The following is a 23,112-nucleotide window of genomic DNA, read 5'->3' on the forward strand; positions in this document are numbered from 1 at the left end:
TGTTGCTTAAAGTAATTCAAGTGTAGGGACCTTAAATTTGTAAAAATTCATTCATTTTCAACCAATTTGATTCGTGATTAGAAAATTTTTGCATTCATCAGCATTGCTACATTGGTCAAAAAAGATACAACATGGTTTTCATTTGCATCATTTGAAAACCTCTCAATTGTTAATAGTCCTACTTTTGCTTTGTGACGTTGAAAGTCAAGCAAAAGAGGATGATAATTTAGTGCTCATCGAAATCTTAGGGGGCTCCTTAAAACCTCCCTAACTTAAAATTTCATTGAAATTGCTTCATGTGTAAGGATCGCGTCTGACGCTAGGAATCTTCAAGGAGGTTTTACGTAAATGCGGTTTCGAGGTGCGTCCTGAAATTCCTGCCTTAAGTTTTTCGTGATCAGGTGCCGTTAATAATTCAAACCATTCGTGCGAAACATTAAGTAGGAAAAGACTTTAAGTTGGACTTCATAGAAGTTTTATCATTAGAAACATGAACTGCTCTGAAAACTCTGTTGTCGACTTACATCAGTAACATTTGTTGAGTCTACTTTTGAACGTGGCACATGTATCCGTCCATGGGAAAACATGCGCTATTTTGGTCAAGTAGGGCCAAAAAATCGGATTTTGAGATTTCGACGAAAACGTCTCTTGTGTGATGTTCATGCTCTCAGCGGCTTTGTATTTTTTACGCCAATTTATGACGTAAAATTGCTTTAAAATTCGAATTTGTATTTTGAAGCGCCTGAGTATGGTAGATTAGAATTTTAGATTATTTCGCGCAGAGCTATCTTCACAGAACTGTAAACTCCGAACCGTCATAACTTTGACTCGGATTAACATTTTTGAACATGTTTTTATCTCGAAATTCCAATATCAATAACTCAATTATGAGTTCCCATGAACTAGGGTCCCTTTTTTCCGGGCACTCTTTAACAAATTTATACATTTTACTGAATCAGAACGTGATTATCTCAGTTAGTTATCAACTAATCAGAAAGGGCTGAAAGCGGATGTCGTGCAAATCCGTCAGCACCAAACATCCAAAAGCATTCACTAAGTAATGCGGGAATCTCATTCTCCACATAGAACATTAATCCAGGGAAAGGCGACAGTTATTAAGCCGTCTCGTTACCAGGAAAGAAATTTATTCCCGTTGGTTTTTTTTTTTTTTTTTTTTTTTTTTTTTTTTTTTTTTTTAACACTTTTTTAACTTTTTATGGAAGAAACTCCTAATGCAGAATTGAATATTATTTCTGTAAAATATTTGCCACACTATTAACAATTGTTTCGAATCTTTGTATCGTAAAAAGAGAATCGAGCATTATCCTGGGGCATAACACTAATGAATTTATAATAAGGTGGTAAAATAGTGCTGGGAAAGGCAAAAATTTCAGTTAGAGTAAAAAATGTTGAGCTTTAATGAGTACCAGTACAAAAGTGAGGTGGGAGAGTGTTCGGCTCAGGCAGTTTGAGCTGCCATAAAATAATCTGGACCCATCACTATTTTCCCACCTTGTTACGCAAAATAGTGAGGACCTTTAGTTGTATTATTACATAATATTTATTCGGCTCCAAAGCAACTACTAGCCCTATGGCACCTGCGGGCCGATTATTGAACTTTATAGACAAAGCTATAGACAAAGATGACTAAAGGTATATGGAAGGATCTTGTTAGTGGAATCGGTTGATTGCAATGGACAAATGAGGTAGGTAATAGACTGACAGACGGCAACCCACGAGAGACTCTTTCGTTAGTCCATTATTTTCTCCCTTAATCTATGAGAATCACACATTTCAGCCAATAGGATCGCTCTATACTCCTTATTTCTGCTTTGTCTATAGCTTTGTCCATCAATTTCAATAATCGGACCGCTGAAGTGAGGTGGATTAGTCGATGCTCACCTTGTCATCAAGAGGGTCTGCTCCTCATATACTTACGCCAGAAGTTCTACCAATTGTAGTAAATTTTACTACTGTCTGAGGTCATTCACTCCGGTTCATAGTCTAAAAGCTCACTTTTCAACTTCCGGACTTCTCTCCAAGTAAAGAGTAAACGGCCTATTTCAAACAGAGCAACGTATAACGCTTGGCAAGCAAAGCACAACTTTGGCGTCACCCTATACGCAACAATTAGCGTGAACGGCAGGCTCCAGGAAAACGCGCCTTTTTTACCAACTTAATAATTCCCATTGAAGTCAGATAATCTAATTTAATTCGCATTTGGAGTTAATTCCCTCGGAGAGCGACCAAAACAAAAGGTGCGGGCGGAGACATTCCACCGCGCCGCCCAGATCTGGCGAAATTCGCTCGATTTCCAGCCGACGGTAGGCTAATCATGCCGGCAGTCCGACACCACCGAACTCCTTCACCGGGGGCGTTGCCTACTGGGATCGTAAAACTCTCCTACTTCGTGGGAGAAACTAGGGAGAGAGCGAGCGCTCCGACAACCCGAATCGCGAGAACGAGACGGAATCGATTAATCTTTAATCGCATAAAGGAGGGAAATTCGCTCATTTACATAGTGGGGAGAATTGTCTTACGCCCCGCGGATCTAATTCTCGCACTTCCGTTCCCTGGAATATCACCGGGTTCTCAACCGGGTATCAAACTTTTCGGGCCCGTAAATTAAACGCCCAAGTTTCTCGGGGAGGGGGGTGATTTCCCACCGCGGTTGCGTGCTCGCGTTTCACCTGATCGCGGTAGCCCCGCGGACGAGGCGATTTCGCACCGCCACCCGGCAACGCTCTCAGATTCACCACAAGTCAAAATTCCGAGCTGAGTTATCGTGTGGGGTTGTTTCATCCCCCGCGCCCTCTTCAGCGGAGGACACACGCATACGCATTAAAACGAGACAATATATCGAGTGAATAAATTATTATTAAATTGGGTGGGTATTTCGGAGAGATCGGTAAACGGGTAATTTGTGGCCCAAGTTTTGAGTCTTGAATTCTTGGGGGCCTGAATGTGCACGTTGTCTACCGTAGAAGGAGAATGTTGCTGAAAAATTTTGCATGCTTACTTTGGTAGAGCATAAGACTTTCAAGCGTCTTGAGATCAATTTAAAAAGTTCGCATTCAAATTCAACTTTTTGACCTTTATACATACATTCAGTCGCTTTCACAGCGCAGCCTCGCGCTCTCCGACGCCCAATCGCCATTGCCCGCTATCCGCCTAGAGATCATCAGGCAATTGGCTCCTTCTGATCTCCTCCTCCACCCCTCGTCGCCAACCTTTCACAGGACGTCTAAGCCGCGCCGTCGCCTTCCGGGAGGAACCCAATCGAAAACCTGCTTGGGCAACCGATCGTCTGCCATCCTTCGCATATGTACATACCAGACCAACTGCTTGGACCTGATATCGTGCACGATGTCCCTCTCCACACCCATTATCTCGCGCAGTTTTTCATTGCGGATACGCTCTCTTCTCGATATCCCGGCAGACCTTTACCTTTTTGACCTTTATACAATTGAAATATACGAGCAGTCAAAAATCATTAACTTTTTTAACACTCTACAATAAAAAAATTAAATAAATCTTTTTATATTACAATTCCCATACATTCTATATCATACTTTCCCTGACAATTTCTGTAAGTGCCCTTTTCCTTTTCTTGACTGTCCATATTTTTATGAAGTTATTTTTACCAGAATTGACCTAAACTACAAAAATTACATCGGTGCACTAACAATAAGTTAAAAATGTCCTCCTTCCAGTAGATTGTCAAGAAAGTGAGCTACAAAACCTAAAATCCCTGTTAAAATAGGTTTTTCTAGAAATGTTCAAGCCTAGATGTCATAAGTCAAAATGGGTTCTCTTAAAATGATCAATCAAGCATAAAAAGAAAGCACGCGTAATGGAAATTTAAAACCAGGTTCGCTCAATCGAGCGTATTTAAGATGGAAATACATTTTCCTAACTATTTGAGAACCTATATGCCTTCCGTTTATTGAATTTTTTTCTGAATTTCGATAATATTTTTACGCCTTTTTTATTAACACAGTCACACAATCTCACCAAACTTGATGGCGCTTCCCAGGTTTCGGATTTCAACTATACAAATGGTTGCAATCATCAAGCGACTCTCTATGACATACTCTGTTCAAAATCTGAGAATGCATCCCACTATAAAATCTACTCTATATCCTCGTCCTCCCTACGAAAGAACGTAACGACATATCACTGTTGCCGAATTGACACTTGTAAAGTCCATTTTTACCAGGAGAATCCTGGACATTTCGAACTGCAAATTTCACTGGTTTTTTCTTTGATATCATTTAAAATCGGAGTAATTTTTAACATAAAAGGCAACAGCTGATCCTTTCCGCTAAACGCGATAGCATATTTTCGTTAGGCTACGCTGCCGTGCTAAGCAAAAACGCCGTAAATCCATCAAGATTTTCCCTCGTTTTTTGGAACTTAATACTTCATAAAATAAAAACGATTTTACCCATGCACCTCAAATTTTCAGGTTAAGTTCTTGATAGTATTCGCGAAAGAACTCTGCAAAAACATTGTCCCAAGGTACACAAGTTTTTCTGCTATGATCCATCGTTTCCAAATAATGTAAAATGGCGTTTGCGGTGTTTTTGCGTTGCAAGACAGTACGAGTTTCGCACCCGAGAGGGCTAGAAACCTACCCATGCATCCGGCAACAATGTGCGGAGCCTCCTTTAAGCGTCGTTTCGGAATAAATTTATATAACTATGATTGCCTTCACCCTCCGAGATTGTCAATCAATTACCCCCCACCCCCGGAGTCCCTTCACAGACTCTCCTCCCTTACGCCGGGCCCATCCCCTACCGCGATTCGCGGTTGCGGGAGGCTATGCAGGCGCACAAATTGAATCCCCCCATGATCGGAGATCCACATCCCTCCGTTTACGTTTTTCCACATTCGGTAGCTCCTGCTCGGAAAATACCGTCTTGGAGAGGCAAATCCCAGTTACTTGCACGTAGAAACGGAATATATTCCCGGAAAATTAAGTAGCGTGGATTACTGACGGTTGCGACTGTTAAAGTAACCAGCGGGCTAATTGTAGAAATTGATAGACAAAAGTTATGGACAACGAAGACATAAAGAGTGTGGATCAATCCTTTCGGTTGAAAAGAGTGGTTCTTATAGACTAGGGGAGAAAATAATTGACTACGTAAAGGGTCTCCCATGGGTTGCCGTTAGTTCGTCTATTACCTACCATCCTTTTTGTCTTCTTTGCCTACAGCTTTGTCTGAAAATTTCATCAATCAATGCATACGTTCCCGCTGATGTAAAATCAAATAAGTAAATACCACTGATAAAAATCTAGTGCCGGTTACTAGATTTTCTAGGGATTTTATTGAGAGTGGTCCAGGATAGACTGATTTAGTGACTACGTCATTCGGTGTAATATCGATTTCAATGGTTCAAACCCAAACAAGAACATAATCCCATACACAAATTCCGCGTGACTTAATTGTGTTAATTCATTAAAATTTAGTCATTTACAGGTCGTAAATAAATTAAGATCTCATTAAACACTAGAAATTTCTATTGCAAGAAACGTACCTGCCAACCTTAACAACCTATTGCCCTCGCCTGTTGCCGGCGCAATTTGCAACTTCAAGCTTCAAAAGCGTTGCGTATTTTGTGGGCGGATATGCGTGCGTTACGAACGCGATTATAAAATCTGATTCTTTGCGTTACGTACTTTACGCACGGACCTTTATCGCGATCACGTACGTCGCGAGTACTAACTCATTGGGACAAAACTAGCTACTCGGTTCAGAGCGGTACGTTTGACAGGATTCTTCCGCATGATTTCGAGAGGCATTAAAATCTGATTTTTCGTAGTACGTATTTCACGGACGGCCCTTTAACGCGCGGTTATATGCGTTGCAAGCAAAAGAGTTCATTGTGAGAAAAATAGCTTCTGTGCTCACCGGGGTACGCTGCCATGCTGAGGAAAAACGCCGTATGAACATTCGGGAGTTGCCAAATTTCCTTCACTAAAATGTTTATGTTTAAGGAAATTTAAGAACATTTTCCCCTGAAATTTTCAGGAACTTTAGGCAGGGTGTCAACTAAAATAGGCTGGTCAAAAATACGTACTTTTTCAGTACATTCTCGAAAAATTCAGTACCTCCTCCAACAGAAAAATTCCGTACTTTTCCAGTACCTCCATTTGACGAAATTAAAACAATTTCAAAAATTTGAAATTGCGACAAAAATTACAAAAAATTTAAAACAAATTCCGGGCCTTTTTGCGGAATTCCCGCACTTTTTCAGTACTTCCGGACCGCCCTTAAAAAATCAGTACTATTTGCGGACTTGTAGACACCCTGTTAAGTGAAATTGAGAACACAATTATCTGAAAAATTGGATGGAGAAAATGCATAAGTTTACTGGGAAAATCGTGTTTTATCCAAGGAAATTTGGCAACGCCTGGGGGTTCATACGGCGTTTTTCCTTAGCACGGCAGTGCGTTTTACCGGTCGTTTTCCTCCGCGTAATTTTGAAAGGCACTAAAATTATTGGAACTTAAGGTGATATTGAGAACATAATCATCTGAATAATTGGATGGAAAAAATTCATAAGTTAACTAGGAAATTCGTGTTTTATCCAAGGAAATTTGGCAAGGCCTGAGGGTTCATACGGCGTTTTTCCTTAGCACGGCAGTGCGTTTAACCGGTCGTTTCCCTCCGCGTAATTTTGAAAGGCATTAAAATAATGTGAAAAATGACAATAAATCTACCGTGAAACCGCCGTGGCGCACCGTTGGAAATGATTACGGTTGCATACGTAATTCCTCGGCAGTTGCGTCCCGGCGCCCGCCTCGAATCGGCAGCCTCCGCCGACGCCGCGCCCCTCCATAATAAACGAGACAGCCCGATGAAAATTTGATCTTGTCGCTGAATTTTAAGGGGGAAAAATCTCGGCCGGGAAAATCGTCTCACAATTCCGAGCGGGGACCGGCGGCGGGGGAACCAGAACACGCTACAATGACTTATCTCGTTTATTTGCGCTGAATTATTCTGTCGTACCTGTCAAGATACATTTAAAATCTCTCGCTCCGGCCGGTTATAACACTGCACGTCGCGTTCTTATAATCGCTTCCCCAGAATCCCTTCCACTACTCCCGTGCCGAGGGAGAACGCCGTATGAACATTCCAGAGTTGCCAATTTCCTCCGATAAAACATGTCGATTTCAGGAAAGTCATGCGCAGTGTTCGAAACTCACAAGCGCCAACGCGCCAAATGCGCCTAAAAAATCGGCCATGGCGCCTAAAAAATGAAGACTCTGCGCCTACGTGGCCCCTAAAAATTGCCCCCTAGAAATCTGAATTTTCATTTTAGGTGATTTTTCGAAATTTTCAGCACCACAAGTGAAAGCTTTTTCTATTCTTCACGATTTCATTATTTGTGTTTTTGTCTTCCCCAAGTTCCAGCTACTTACTAGTTCTGTTACGAAAATATCTTGCGTCTAACTTTTCACTAAATGCGCCTTAATATATAGGCAAAAAGTCTATTTGGCCCCTAAAAAATCTTCAATGGCGCCTAAAAATCGGGCTTGATGCGCCATATGGCTCCTAAAACTCTAAGGTGAATTTCGAACACTGCCATGCGTTTTTTCGCTTGACATCTTTAGATATTTCAGGATTCAATTGCCGGCAAAATCGTCTGAAAAATTTGAAAATAATATGCGACATTTTTCCGGAAAAATTCGGTCTCTTTGAGGGAAATATGGCAACGTCTGCGGGCTCATACGGCGTTCTTTCCAGAGTGGGCGGGCGTTTTGCGCCGGGCATACTGATACGTCGCCCCGCGGGGTAGGGCCTGCTCCCTCTCCTATTCACAGCGAGAGCACCGCTTTTGGGTGTGTAATGGGATTTTGTGGCACGCTGCGGTGGATTTCCCCGAAAGTTTTCCGGCGCACTTTTGTCCTGTTATTTTTTCCAGCGGCCTCCGGGCAACGACTTCATGGCGCTTCTGTCAATAGTAGAGGAGAGAGGAAAATAAGTAACCGTTATCTTGTTCTTTCTTCATGAAAGTCGATTATACTAACTGCACGGAGGAAAAACAACACGGTTATTCTAATGTTACCACGGTAGCAGTGGCGTGGCGTGAATGGTCGATTATCGATATTTCCCCATTTGAAGCTATGGTAAAGAATCGATTATTAAGGTGTTCGCTCCGAACACCCTGTAATCGATCGTTTTCCATAGGTTCTAATGGCGGATCAATCGATATATCGCAAAGCACGCCACGCCACTGCACGGTAGTAATGTCACGCGGGATTACACGGTAGTGGAACCGTGGGTTTTGAGGATTGAAATGATGGTGAATACGGTTATGTTACCGAACCCACCGTAATGGAGATGTTGCATGTGTGAGGGATTTGCGATTTGACTGTTGATTCTTATGTAAAAGTTCGCGAGAAACACGATGGTGCCACTGGTTTTCTCTGAAATCAACTCTTAAGCTCAAAAAAACGCTCTCAGGTTGATGCCAAAATGGAGGGAATATCCCACTGCGAATCCACCCCTACATCAAGACAAACCCTCCATGCAAAGATAGTGAGCAAATACATTGACAGGGTTGCCACTTTATTTGGGGACTCCAAAACTGAAAACACGGGAACCCTGCTAATGTATTTGCTCCCTATCTTTGCATGGAGAGTTTGTCTTGATGTAGAGGTGGACTCTCAGGGTAGGGTGGGATATCCCGTCCATTTTTGCCTCAACTTAAGAGCTTTTTTTAAGCTTGGGAGATGATCTCAGAGAAAACCAGTCGCACCATCGTGTTTCTCGCGAACTTTTACACAAGAATCAACAGTCAAATCGCAAATCTCTCACTCATGCAACATCTCCATTCTCCCGTGCTAAGGAAAAACGCCGTGTGAACCTCCAGGCGTTGATAAATTTCCTCTGATAAAGTACAAATTTATTGGGGAAATGGTAAATACTTTTCCTCCAATTTTTAAGACCATTTTGTTCGCAATTTAATCTAAAATATCTGACAATTTAAAGGAAAAATATGCATAAATTTTGTCGAAAATACAAGTTTCATCCGAGGAAATTTGGCAATTCTTGAATGTTCATACGGCGTTCTTCCTTAGAACGGCAGAATATTACTGTGAGCATAATACTGCATTATAATGAGCATGGATATGCTACTATGCTCATCAATTATCTTACCAAAGTCCGCAGATCAACTACCATGGAATCCCGTGTGACATTACTACCGTGGTAACCGTAGAATAAACGTGTTTTTTTCCTCGGTGTGGTCTCGCTAAAATGGAACTAATGGCGAGTTGTAATAAGTCACGTTTTACTCTCAATATCTGATCGTCTATTCAGAGGATACAACTATTCGGGCACTGATGCGATGTTGGGAGGTATCACGGTGCCATGAAGGCGTTTTTCATGCGTCGCGCGAATTCGATCGGCGTGGGATACATTTCGACAGTTACGACTTTTTAAATTGAATATTCTAACTTTCGAACTTCAACTTTCTAATATTCTAGGGAAATTCTAATCAAGTGTACATCAGATTCGGCTTGACATGATATAATCCTTAATCATCCCGTCGGATTGATTTTAAAAATCTGGGACAGGGTATACTCAAAGTTAAGGACGCCCTCTAAGTTAAGGACGCGCACTAAGTTAAGGACGATCTCTAAGTTAAGGATGCGCCCTCTATGGGCATAAAAAATTGATGAACTGCTTGCAGCTTTTACTTTGAGACACCAGCGAGTACATAAAATCGTAAAAAACTCAGCTGCAAGAGTTGATTTAACTCCGAATGATTTTAACTGTACGCTATTTCACTTCACAGTGTATGGAACGTATATCGTCGTTTCCGGACTAAGGAACGTAACTTCATTCGATGGTTGCAAAATTAGTTAAAACAATTCAATTTCATTGCAAAAATGCACCGATGCAATTAATTAAAGTAATTTTAGCAGATAAGGTTATTTTGTCATATTTCCCCCAATAGTAATCGTCCAATTTAGAAACCAAGATATCCTCGTACTCAGTTTTCCTACTAGTATCATTTTAAGGATGAAATTCACATAATTTAAGACACCTGCAAATTCTCCATTAGATTTGGCAATATATGATGTGGTTTCGTTCCATTCCGTTTAACGCGATTCATTTTAACGTCGAACAAGCGATTGGAAAGAAAATATTACTAATATGAGCGCCTTCAGTTATGTTGCACACAATTAAGCCTACATAAACGTGAAATATAGTTGTATCGAAGTGCAGTTTCAAGAATGTACGTTTACGAAATAAAGTCATTCATAGTGCGTATGAAGAATTCTGCCGCGTATTTTACAGATTGAGTAGGTATTAGGTATAGCTCCGACATCATTTGAATTCTTTAGACACTCTCACGTGAATACCGCGATGGACAAAAGTATGTAGTTAAATACTCTCTGTTTTGTTTGCTCTCTAAATGATGGGCTCCAGTTCGGGATATTATTCAATGCATCAAAGGGGAAACTTTTTGGGAGTTCGGAACTTTCACACCTTCCCAAAAGGTTGGGAGACTAGAGGGGAACATTTCTAAAATAGTACATTCACAAACAGCACTCCTCGCATTGCCTGTCATTGTTGAGATAGTTATTTTTGAAGAAAGTTATGAATCTTTTCCCTTGAAATTTTCAGGAACTTTAGGTGAAATTGCCGACAAAATTATCTGAAAAAGTGGAGGAAAAATATTTACAAATTCTCCCGAAAATTCGCGATTAACCAAAGAAAATGTTGCAACGCCTGAAGGTTCATACGCCGTTTTTCCTCAGCACGGCTAGTATTTTAGGGAGCCGTTATAGATCGCGTCACGTTTACGTTACGAGGGAGGAAGGAAGTCGAAGAGCCCGATGATTAGCGTCACGTATTTTACGGACGGCTATTAAGAGCCATCTTGCCCGACTCCATCACATTTCTAGACCAACTTACTCGAGAACGACGGTCAATTTCCTCGGCGATAAGTGAATCTATCCATCACCGGAGTCGACAAGCATGCGGCGAAAGTCGAGGAAACACCTGTGCAAAGCTTGCGCGAAAACTCGTTTTCTTGGAGGCGATGCGCTTCCGCGTGGCGTGCGACCGGCTAAGGGATGGAGCGCGGCGTGGGAGGGGGATGCAAATGACGGAATCCTGCAGCGGGCATTGTGAGGAAACGACGGTGTAAATCCCCGTCAACAGGATAATGATAGCACAAACAAGCGTTATTAACACCGCCAGAGCTCCATCATGGTCGCACAGTACTTTTCCTGAGGCCTATCAACCCTGCCGTGACGACTCTTGAGAGCTGGCAACCCTGTTTTCCTCCATCTAAATGTACGTAAAACAATCGATTCCTAGTTAGGCAGCTTGTTTCGCCTAGAGTCGATATTTTAGAAGCGTTATTAGCACCGCGAGAGCTCCATCATGGTCCGCACAGTACTTTTCTCCGTGGCCTATCCTAGAGCAGTGGCGATTCTTGAAAGTTGGCAACACTATTTTCCTCCATTTAAATGTACGTAAACAATCGATTTCTAGTTAGACAGCTTGTCTCGCCTAAAATCGATATTTTAAACGAAAGCAAATGGAAGAAAAACAATGTTGCCGACTTGCAAAACTGTGTTCGAAACTCACAGGTGCCAACGCGCCAAATGCGCCTAAGAAATCTGCCGTGGCGCCTCCCCCTCTCCCCCCCCCCCCCCAAAAAAAAAAAGGAATTCTAATTTTTCTGTTTGGAGATTTTATTTGACACACGGCACCGGATTCTAACTTTTCACTAAATGCGCCGTAATACGTAGACGTAAAGTCAATTTGGCCCCCAAAAAATCTTCTATGGCCCCTAAAATTCAAGCTTGACGGGCCACACGGAGAAAAAAACTTCGTGCGTGGGACCCAAAGTTTAGGTCATATGGATCTCTGAAGTTTTCGGATTGAGCATCTGAACACTTAAGGTCTAGCTGCCGAAGTTCAGGTCAGACATCTGAAACTTCAGTTCTTACATCTGAAGTACTTCAGATGTGAGAACCGAAGTTTTTCAGATGTGAAAACCGAAGTACTTCAAATGTAAGAACTGAAGTACTTCAGATGTAAGAACTAAAGTTTCAGATGTGTGATCCGAACCTCGACAGCTAGACTTTAAGTGTTCAGATGCTCACTCTGAAAACTTCAGAGATCCACATGACCTAAATTTCGGGTCCCACGCACGAGGTTTTTTTCTCCGTGCACATGGCTTCTGAAACGCAAAGGCACACACGCGCACTGCTCAAGTTAAAGGGGCTCTAGTTTCTGATTGCCAGCACTCAGTTCCTTGGCGGAGACTCTGTCTCACCCTTGTGCGATGGGGAGTCTGCCGGCGCCTCAACCCCCAGCAGAGCACACACTCCCCCGCGACGAGATAGCGGGGGAAGATTGTATCAAATTAGAACTCGCGACTCGCCCACCTCAGCTATTCACACGGGCCGCTAATTTATGGCGACGAAACCGCGGTGCGGCGTGGCGCGCGACCGCCATGAATACATTATTTTTCTCATTACGCATTCATCAGGCCCGAAACAAAGATCGGGCGAGCGCGCGGGGATCACGCCCTCCCGCTTAACGGAGATATATGAAGACGGGCCGTGAGCCGTGATGCATTGAGCCCGCGGCCGCAACCGAGCCGCGCTGCTTCAGGGCCTCGCTGAGGGGCTGGGGCTAGGCGATAGGGATCACCCGATGACTCGATTTCCGATGGAAAAGAAGTAGAGGTCTACGCATAGAAAGAATACGAAGAAATCCAGCGCTGGTTAAGGGAGGCCGTTTCTTGGCCCACCCTGGCTCAATTTCCCCAATTGAGGGGCTTGTAGGATGAGGTCAGAGACAAGAGACCCTCCACTTGTATCTTGACTATTGTGAGATATCTCGATATCCGATGGAAAAGAGGTAGATGTCTACGCATAGAATATGAAGAAATCCAGGGCTGGTTAAGGGAGGCGATTTCTTGGCCCACCCTTGCTCAATTTCCCCGAACGAGGGGCTTGTAGGATGAGGTGCATAATCCAGGGTTGCCGCAGTCAGGGATACCGGAAAATGTCGGAAAAACACTGGAAAAAAAAATACATTGGATCTAGAGTCCAGACTCTTAAAAACATCGACAAGAAAAAATACTCTTGATTCAATCGGATTTTTGCTTAAATCAAAAGGAAATCCGCTCAAATTAAGAGGGTTGGTTCTTATTTTAAGCAAAAATCCGATTGAATCAAGAGTATTTTTTCTTGTCGATGTCCTTAAGAGTCTGGACTCTAGATCCAATGTGTTTTTTTTTCCAGTATAGGGATCACCCGGTGACTCAATATCCGATGAAAAGAAGTAGAGGTCTACGCATAGAATACGAAGAAGACCAGGGCTGGTTAAGGGAGGCCATTTCTTGGTCCACCCTCGCTCAACGTCCTCAATTGAGGGGTTTGTAGGATGAGGTCAGAGGCAAGAAACCCTCCACTCGTATCTTGACTATTCGGCCGTGCTAAGGAAAAACGCCGTATGAGCCTACAGGCGTTGCCAAATTTCCTTCGAGAAAGGACGAATTCTCTAGTGAACTTGTGGATCTTTTCTTTCCAATTTTTCAGATAATTTTGCTCGCAATTTCACCTAAAGTTCCTAAAAATTTCAAGGAAAAATCTTCATGACTTTCCTCAAAAATGAACATTTTATCGAAGGAAATTTGGCAACTCTCGAATGTTCATACGGCGTTCTTCCTTAGCACGGCAGTATTGTGAGACATCTCGATATCCGATGGAAAAGAAGTAGAGGCCCACGCACAGAATACGAAGATATCTAGCGTTGGTTAAGGGAGGCCATTTCTTCGCCCACCCTTGCTCAATTTCCTCAATTGAGGGGCTTGTAGGATAAGGTGCATGAGCTCGGGTTGCCACACACTGGAAAAAAAAAAACACCTTGGATCTACGTACTATTTTTGGAAACGGTTACCCTGTATTTTTGATACCCTTCATTTTTCCTTCAATCTACAAAGTTACTTATTTATATGTATTTTTTTCTGTTCCAGGTAAGGAAACAAGAATTTTCTAAATAACATGGTATTGTGCGGTGAGTCAATTTAAATTCGGCGTTTATACGTATATACTCAAATATTGTGTATGTACATTGGACATTCGACCGCGCACTGGAAAAAAAAATTACATTGGATCTAGAGTCCAGACTCTTGAAAACATTGACAAGAAAAAATACTCTTGATTCAATCAGATTTAAGCTTAAATCAAAAGGAAATCCGCTCAAATTAAGAGGCTTGGTTCTTGATTCAAGCAAAAATCCGATTGAATGAAGAGTATTTTTTCTTGTCGATGTTTTAAAGATGCTGAACTCTAGATCCAATGTGTTTTTTTTTCCAGTGCAGTCAGGGAATAGCGGAAATATCGGGAAGTTTTAAAAATTCAGGGAAAACCGAGAAACTTCCGGGAAAATGACGAAACTGTCAGGGAAAGTTCGTTACCTAATTCACCTTTTTTTGCTCTCTAGAATCGGTTTGTGGTTTCGAACAACACATTTTGTCTGTGAACTATCTTAACTGCCTGCCATATCTTCAATAATTGTTAGGAAAATTCCCCAAAATAAGTCAGGGAACCTCAGTTTGTTTACGTTGAACGTCACTGAAGTTTCGCGTTGCACCCTCTGCATCACTGATCGAACAAAAGAGGAAGAAACTAAGGATGTCACTGCCGCGTTGGATGACGTCAAAAACCTGACTTTTCAAAGGGCGATATCTTGGTTAATATTGAACGTAGAAAAATGCGGTTTGGATTGATCTTATTACTTTCAGCTAATCTACAAGAATCAAGCATCAAAACACGATTCTTTGACCAGCGCAACTGACCCATTCTCCATTCAACGAAAACTCAAAAACGATCCAATTATCAGTCTGATTGTGATCGGGATCCCTTCGAAATTTGGAACCATTTCGATCGTGGAAATTGAGCCAAAACCCTCTTAGATCAAGCAATATCAATCGGACAGTGATCGGTATTGGTATCCCGTTGAAATTTGGACCCATTTTGATCGTGGAAAACGAGCTAAAACCCTCACAGATATGGTGATGGAGATGTTGCATAAGTGAGGAATTTGCGATTTGACTGTTGCTTCTCATGTAAAAGTTCGTAAAAAACACGATGGTGCCACTAGTTTTCTCTGAAATCAACTCCCAAGCTCAAAAAAAGCTCTCAAGCTGAGATCCAAATGGAGGGGATATCCCACACTATCCTGAGAGTCCACCTCTACATCAAGACAAACTCTCCATGCAAAGATAGGGAGCAAATACATTGACAGGGCTGCCACTTTATTTGGGGACTCTAAAACTGAAAACACGCGCAACCCTGCTAGTGTATTTGCTCCCTATCTTTGCATGGAGTGTTTGTCTTGATGTAAAGGTGGACTCTCAAGATAGCGTTGGATATACCCTCCATTTTGGCCTCAACTTGAGAGCTTTTTTTGAGCTTGAGAGTTGATTTCAGAGAAAACCAGTGGCACCATTGTGTTTCTCGAGAACTTTTACACAAGAATCAACAGTCAGATCGCAAATTCCTCATACATGCAAAATCTCCATTCTTTTGTGCCAATTCTCCATTCGACGAGGGACTCAAACACGATCCAACTATTAATCGGATAGCGATCGGGATCCTTTGAAATTTGGCGTTGACGACCCGAGTCGTGTGAGAATCAGTCGTACTTGTGAGTCCCCGGCGGGGACGTGCGGGGCGGAGGGGGGGGGGAGATTAATCAGGGGGAAATATGAGCCGCGGAGTCGATATATTTCCGGGGCGACAAGCGAATATGCATCGAGACGCATTAACAAACAACGATAAATATCCATTACGGGTGATGCGCCGCCGCGGCGATAGTGCTTAACGCCGACGCGCGGAGCCCGAATTAATTATCTCCATAAATAATGTACAAGTGCATACTCTCGGACCCGTGACCCCCGGGTCTCGCCCCCGTGTTAATTACGAATAAATGCGCACTTACAACATTCGTGCATTTGTACCCGCGTCCGCTAGCGCGGGGTGCTGCACCGTTTTTACCGGGATGCGCTCGCCCGTGTTCGTCACGGCCCGGTCGGAAACTCGTTAGGGGTCTTAGGAGTATTCCGATCTCACCTGGAATTTTTAAAGTTCATCAATTTTATTTTCTTTTAGTTTTGTACACTTGAAATGTTCCACGAGGGATAATCTTGCGCGTTACCGTCCTTAAATGGAGATGTTGCATGTGTGAGGGATTTGCGATTTGACCATTGATTCTTATGTAAAAGTTCGCGAGAAACACGATGGTGCCACTGGTTTTCTCTGAAATCAACTACCAAGCTCAAAAAAAGCTCTCAGGTTGAGGCCAAACTGGAGGGGATATCCCACGCTATCTTGAGAGTCCACCTCTACATCAAAACCATCTCTCCATGCAAAGATAGGGAGCAAATACATTGACAGGGCTGCCACTTTATTTGGGGACTCCAAAACTGAAAACATGGCAACCCTGCTAATGTATTTGCTCCCTATCTTTGCATGGAGAGTTTGTCGTGGTGTAGATGTGGACTCTCAGGGTGGGGTGGGATATCCCCTCCATTTAGGCCTCACTTTGAGAGCTTTTTTGAGCTTAGGAGATGATTTCAGAGAAAACCAGTGGCACCATCGTGTTTCTCGCGAACTCTTACATAAGAATCAATGGTCTAATCGCAAATCCCTCACACATGCAACATCTCTATTGCCCCTCCCCCCGACCCTAATCAAGCCAGTCCCAGATAATCGTTGTTTGGGAACATCAAACTGGGATCGGACCCGGGACCTCCCGGCTGAGAAGAAGCGCCGTATGAGCATAAATAGTGGCGTGGCGGGACGCGGGACGTGCTTTGCGATAAATCGATTGGTCTGCTACTTGAAACTATGGAAAACGATCGATTTCAGGGTGTTCGCAGCGAACACTTTAATACTCGATTCTTTACCGTAGCTTCAAATCCGAGGAATTATTATTCATCGATCATTCACGCCACGTCACTGAGCTTAAAGACTTTTTCTCGAGAATCATGGATTTTCTATAATATCGTGAATCTTTTTCTTTCAAATTCTTAGAGAATTTAATCCGCAAATTTTCCTCGCGAATCTGAAAATTTCAAGGAAAAAGATTCCCAACTTGTCAGAATTATATACTTAATGCGAGAATATGGCCAGTGCTCCCCAGTGGCGTGGCGTAATTCAAGGTATATCGATTGATCGATCATTTAAACTTATGGAAAAGTATCGATAAACAGGGTGTTCGCAGAAAACACCTTAATAAACGATTATTTACCACAGCTTCAAATGGGGAAATTCCAATAGATCGCAAAGCACGCCACGCCGCTGGTGCTCCCATTTCCCGGTACTATTACCGAATTCCGGAAGTTTTGATATTTTTCTTAATTTTTCCGGAACCATAGAAATTTCTGAAATGTTCCGGATCTTTCGCATTTTCCGGAACTTTCTCGGAACTTTTTTAAAAAAAATCAAAAAATAATCCCGGAACATTTGACGGACATAGAACGGGAGCATTGAAAATGGCAACGTGGGAATGCTCACACGGAGCTTGTCCGGGGCTTGACCTGGGGCAAGGAAAAGACAAGACGCGGGTTGTTAGCTTTAAACGAAGCCGACCGACCGCCCGAGGGCGCGGGGGCGGGCGAGGGATCGTCGGGAGACGGGGCACTGTTGACATAAATTGGTGTAGGCGCCGCACCACCGTAAGTTATGCAAAACAGTATGCAGATGAGCCAAGCACGAGCCAGTCGCCACGTCGCGCCGCGCCGCGCCGGTCTAACGTTGTTTTCTGCCAGACGGCCTGGGCTCCGCGCTGCGTCTGGGAACCAATTAGGAGCCTGACGAGTGACGTCATCGATGGCGGGAATGGATTCCGGCGTGTGCAGTGCTGCCGTCCTGAGGAAAAACAACGTATGAACCTTCGAGAGTTGCCAAATTTCCCTCGATAATATATGTATTTTTGACGACAACCTACACATTTTTCCTTGAAATTTTCAGATATTTTAGTTTAAATTGCGTACGATTTTTAAAAATATAAATCATAGTAATCCAAACTTTATACAATTGCTAGTGTATCATTTTACTTATCTACTAAATATTACTATGACAAAGAAAAATATATTTGCAAATAGAAATAAACTGATAGAACTGAATAATCATAGTGGCTGAGGTAAAATACGCCCTAGTATCAACATCTATGCCAACAGTAAATGGATTACATTTTGCAAAAAGGAGCCAGAAGCATTCCGATGTTGCTAGGCTTGTGCAACTTACACTCTTTGCAAATAATTACTGAAATCATGCAACAAATTTAATTTACAAACGTAATTTTTGAGTGGAATTCATAGTTTATTGGGCGTAAAGATAAAACTAGTTTGGTTGATCAGTTTCTATTTGCAAGGTCAAAAAAGTTGCACAATCTTAGCAACAATGGAATGCTCCTGGTTCCTTTTTGCAAAATGCAATCCAAATATATGATGTCCTCAAACAATAAAACCTAAAATGCCAATAATAACCATGGCATAAATTATGCCTAACCTTCCAATAGAGAAGGAGAGGTAGGTTAGGTTAGGTTAGGCTAGGTCTGAAAATGTTGGAAAAAATATTCACTAATTTTCCAGTAAATTTGGTTTTTATCGAAGGGAACTTGGCAACGTCTGAAGGATCATACGGCGTTTTTTCTCAGCACGGCAGTATGCACCCGTGACCTACATCACATCCGGACGAGGAGGTGGGCTTTTTCGCTCCTTGTTTTTGCCGCGAGCTTTCGTAAATTCCCAGGCTCCGCACGTCGCGGGAACTGATGTCGGGATGACAGAGACAGCCCCTGCGGTAGATTAGATATGCAAAATGAAGAGTGCAATGCGTGACGTGTTGCATGTTATGCCTCTGTTCATATGATTCGAACACAGCGTGAAATATTTAATCTCTGCATCGCGTATCAAAGTTCAGACGGAAAAAATGGATTGCTGATTTGACAATTAAATTGTTAAACAAATATGTCTTGACATGTTTCAAATGTAAATTTTATCATAATGGAAAGCTATTTTAACGACGGGTGATGTTAAATTAGCATTTTTTTAATTGTAAAATCTACATTGAAACATGTCGAACACTTTTTTAAACTGCAAAATAGTTTAATTAGCAATTTCGTTTTTTCATGTTTTACCCGTGCATCAGGACCATCCTTAAATTACCGACGTAAAGCTCAGGTTTAGGAGGAGGAATGTTTCTCTTTTCTCTTTTAAATTTTATAGTATTTTAAAAATTAGCATTTTTGGTTGAAAAAGGACTGTGAGTGTACCTATATATTATACTGCCGGCCTTTTTTTCCGATTTTTAACTTTCCATCCTCCTCTTGTTAGGCTCTTGTCACGGATCTCTCGATATAATGCCAAAATTACAGTAAGCCGCGAAAACCTCACCTGTAAATTTTGAAAAATAGTTTCAAGAAATCTTTTTTTGTTTCATTCTGGGGTTTTTTCTATTTTCATTTTCTTGATTAGGTTATCTATCAACTTTCAATATTTCAAATGTTTTTGGTCCTATGAACAAGTTTACGTTGGCCAAACATTTTTTTTTATGGCTTCTGTTATTAAGAGGACGCTGTACTCTCTCGTGAAAATATTTCTCCCGTAGTTCTCTAATGCTAATATTTTGCAAGGGTTTTATTGACACCGTACTTGTAAAATTTTCTGAAATTCTTGTCGCAGGGCTTGCATACTCGCATGATAATTACCCACATAATTAGTACGTATTCGCACTGATAGGAAACGTGTGAGCGTGAATTAAATAAAAACAATTGGATTTACACGTTTCATTATTCCCTACGATTTAGTTTCCATATTATTGCGCATCGCTCCCTCCAACATTGCTTTTATGGATCAGTCCCGTGTAGCATGCAGTTTTTTATCGCAAAATGAAGTTCAATTATACTGGGATGTACAACGCTTGATTATCCAATTTGATAGTAAATGTGCTACCTGCGATTTCTCAAATTAATCGAACGAAAGTATTTACCTAGGGAGCGTTCATTAATCACGTAACGCACTTTTTCGGCATTTCTGACCCCTTTCCCCTCTCCTCCCCCCCCCCCCGGAAAAAAAAACACATTGAATCTAGAGTTTAGACTCTTAAAAACATCGAAAAAATACTCTTAACAAGAAAAAATACTCTTGATTCAATCAGATTTAAGCTTAAAGCAAGAACCAAACCTCTTAATTTGAGCGGATTTCCTTTTGATTTAAATTTAAATCTGCTTGAATCAAGAATCCTTTTTCTTTCAATGTTTTCAAGAGTCTGGACTCTAGATCCAATGTGTTTTTTTTTTTCCAGTGCGTGTAACGCTCTTGTTACTTTGATTCCTATTCATTAATACGTAAAAACAAAATGGCGAAACACTCTTCTCCCCCTCCTTCCTCCCCTCCCCCTACCCCTCCCCCATCGTCCCTCCTCCATCCCCCATCCCCATCCCCCATGAGCGTTACGAAATTTATGAACGCTTCCTTAGGAGAGAGCTCCCAAGGCAAGACACTGTAAGAAGCGCGGAGCCAGTTGAGAGCTCGAGACGGGTTCAGTGAACGAGGCTCTCCGAAAGAAATCAAAAGCTCGGAATAGGTGGTGAAGGTAAAAAATAGGCACGTCCCGCTCCCGGAGAGAACTTTTTGAATAATGTAGGCCTTCAATCAAACAACAAAAACCAGACGATTAGACAGGAGTGCCTCGGCGTGATAACGCGCTTTTCACCGCCGAGCCCCCCCCCCCCCCCCCCCCGCCCCCACCTCCGCCGTCACGGCCGCGACCGGAGCAGGAGGAGCACCCCCCGGGAGGGTTGGCCGAGGTATCGAATTAAAGCTCCTCGGCGCGATGAATCATCCCCGAAATCGGGCTCGCCGAGTCGAGTCGGAGGGGCTATCCAGGCGTGAGGCGCCGCCACGTATCAATAACAGATGAGTTTCGGATTAGCTCCGATTCTGATTCGTGAGGCGGCCGGGGGGACGGAGCGGAGGGGGGATTAGGAATCCCCCAGGAAACCCGACCGCGGATCAGATCCGACCTCCGCGAGCTCGGATTCGCCGGCCGAGACCTTTCGGTGCCTGCTTCGCTGTGTTTTTAGAATCATCCCTTCACCGTGCCACTCTGTCGATGAGGAGTGTGGTATGGAAATCAGGGTGTCTAGCATCGGAAAATTACAGGAAAATCGGTCGTTGATCAGGAAATTCTGAAAGCTTTAAGCATTTTTCAAACACTTGATTAGTTTCATTAAATATATATTTTTTTTAAAAATAATTATCAATGGATCCCTTCACCTAACCACTCTGTCCATGAGGAGTATGGTGTGAAAATCAGGGTGTCTATCATCGGAAAATTTCAGGAAAATCGGTCGTTGATCAGGAAATTCTGAGTGCTCTAAGCATTTTTCAAACGTTTGATTAGTTTCATTAAATATGTTTTTTTTTCTTTTTTTTTTCTTAATAATTGTCAATGGGGAATTTGCACACAAAAATTGTCTTGCTTCATCTGAGAGTGCCTAATGAGCTGAGTTCGCAATATGTTTCATAATTTTTTTCTGAGCTGGAAATTAGAGAAAAATATATTTTTAGTGACAAAATGTGCTCCCATATGGCGAGAGTAGAGTTATCTCGGGTCGTGACTTGAAATTTTGGTACACTTTGCAGTCTACCATACACGGAAAAAATTAAATTGCTGATTTAACAATTTAATTGCTAAAAAAAGTGACTGCAACGTTTCAACGTAGATTTTGCAACAAAAAAAATGCTACTTTAACCACTATCGTAAGCTAATTTAACCAAAGGGGGTGGTTAAAGTAGCAATTTTGTGTTTTAAAATCTACATTGAAACATTGCAGTCTTTTTTTTTAGCAATTGAATTGTTAAATCAGCAATTTAATTTTTTCCGTGTAGTTTTTAATTTTTTAAAATCCTCCAAATCTAGCGGAACATATTTCTCTACCTATTAATAGTTCGAGCGTTCGGTTGATGGTGATGCCCTCCCAAATCGACTCACTTTAATCCTACCAACGTCAAAGAAACCGTTTTCTCCTCTTCACGATGCACGCGAGGACAGAGGCGATATAGAAATGACTGTCGTATGTAGTCACTGTAAGACGCTACTCAAGAACCTCATTTCCGTCTCCTAAGTGATGGTAGAATCAAAGCGAAGCCCTCTCTCTTCTTAGACGGCGCTCAACTCAGCCAACTGCGATTGACTTGATGAAAAGTAATTCAAAAGCCGAAACTGAGCTTTTTATCCCTCAGGGGAGGGGGAAGCCCTGAGGGGGTTCAGCCAGTCCTCGGAAATTGCACATCTATCGACTCACTTTCGGTGATCTCTACACGAGTCTCTCCGCAGTTTTGACGTCACTCTTTCATGGTTGGTACCCGCATACGTATAATTTAGTATGAAATAGAAGGCTGTCGTTCTTATCCAATAGTATCCACATCAAAGGCGTGGCGCTATGATCGACTATCGATAATTCCCCATTTGAATATGCGGTAAAGAATCGATTATTAAGGTGTTCGCTGCCAACAACAGTTTTAAAATCAACTCTTGAACGAGATATTAACCAGTCTTTTGAACACAGATTGAATGGAAGTTCGATTATACAAATGACGTCGTTTGTGTTTTTGCCATTTAACCAATGTTAAAAGAAAACACTTATATCTTGTTCAGGAGTTGATTTTCACACGTCCCATTCTGTGGTTTGTCTTTCTTGTGGAATATTGAAGAGAAAACACGTAGTGTTGTCCTTTAATTCATACCTTGTCATATCAACCTTCGTGTCTATGAAAAAATACTCGAATGCTGTAAGTTTTCTAACAGTCACTGGAAAAAAAAACACATTGGATCTAGAGTCTAGACTCTTGAAAACATTGACCAGAAAAAATACTCCTGATTCAATCAGATTTAAGCTTAAATCAAAAGGAAATACGCTCAAATTAAGAGGCTGGGTTCTTGATTTAAGCTTAAAGCCGATTGAATCAAGAATATTTTTTCTTGTCGATATTTTTAAGAGTCTGGACTCTAGATCCAATGTGTTTTTTCCCCAGTGTTGATCAATTTAG

At 42.1% G+C, this 23,112-nt stretch overlaps 1 non-coding gene across 1 annotated transcript in view; it reads left to right on the forward strand.

Annotated features, from left to right (window-relative positions):
- LOC109031423 (leucine-rich repeat, immunoglobulin-like domain-containing kekkon 2 protein) overlaps window positions 1-23,112 on the forward strand; it is a 586,167-nt gene that overhangs the window by 1,086 nt on the left and 561,969 nt on the right. The window lies entirely within an intron of this gene.

This window comes from Bemisia tabaci, chromosome 7, assembly GCF_918797505.1.
Source record: "Bemisia tabaci chromosome 7, PGI_BMITA_v3".
Classification (NCBI taxonomy): Eukaryota; Metazoa; Arthropoda; class Insecta; order Hemiptera; family Aleyrodidae; genus Bemisia; species Bemisia tabaci.